Here is a 522-nt window from a genome sequence, read left to right as displayed (position 1 = left end):
GGAAAGAGTCTCCAGCACCGGTATAGTTTAATGTGTCCCACGTGGGGAGAGCTGGGTGGGCTGCGAGGGGCTGGGGCTTGAATCGGGAAAGGCAAGTGAGACACCCCCAGGAAGATAGTGCGACCGAGGACAGGAGACCTTTCCAGCTCAGGACCGGCCGGGCCCAGCGCCACCAAAACGCGGGAAATGCAGAGAAGTAATACTCGCTCGCGCTCGAACCCACGCGCAGGCGCACTGAGAAACTCCCGTGGGCTCCCCTTCCCTCCCCCCTCCCCAGGAGAGTGCGCATGCGCACAGAGATGTTGGAGGAGGAGGCGGGTCCTGCTTATTGGGCTATCCCGCTGCGGTGGGCGGGACCTGAGGGGATAAGAGGTTCCGCTTCCGCTGAGAAACGGAAGTCACTGTCTCCCGGGTGAACGAGGCTGTCGCAAGGAGGGAAGGCTCGTGCAGGTGACGGTTCTCGCGGGAGGGCGTTGGAGCCGGGCGGGCAGGGTGCTCTTCGACTCGGGGCCTCACGGGGTA

The 522-nt window shown here is 64.0% G+C and overlaps 1 protein-coding gene across 1 annotated transcript in view; it reads left to right on the top strand.

Annotated features, from left to right (window-relative positions):
* Positions 1-357: 357 nt before the first annotated feature.
* The window catches only part of ELOF1 (ELF1 homolog, elongation factor 1), a 6,395-nt gene continuing 6,230 nt past the window's right edge, over positions 358-522 (top strand). The window contains exon 1 of the mRNA XM_006765811.2: positions 358-450. The gene's annotated coding sequence lies outside the window, so the exon portion shown is untranslated. The remainder of the gene's footprint in view (positions 451-522) is intronic.

This window comes from Myotis davidii, unplaced genomic scaffold (genome assembly GCF_000327345.1).
Source record: "Myotis davidii unplaced genomic scaffold, ASM32734v1 scaffold1439, whole genome shotgun sequence".
In the NCBI taxonomy this organism is placed as follows: Eukaryota; Metazoa; Chordata; class Mammalia; order Chiroptera; family Vespertilionidae; genus Myotis; species Myotis davidii.
This window is presented reverse-complemented; position numbering and strand designations above follow the sequence as displayed.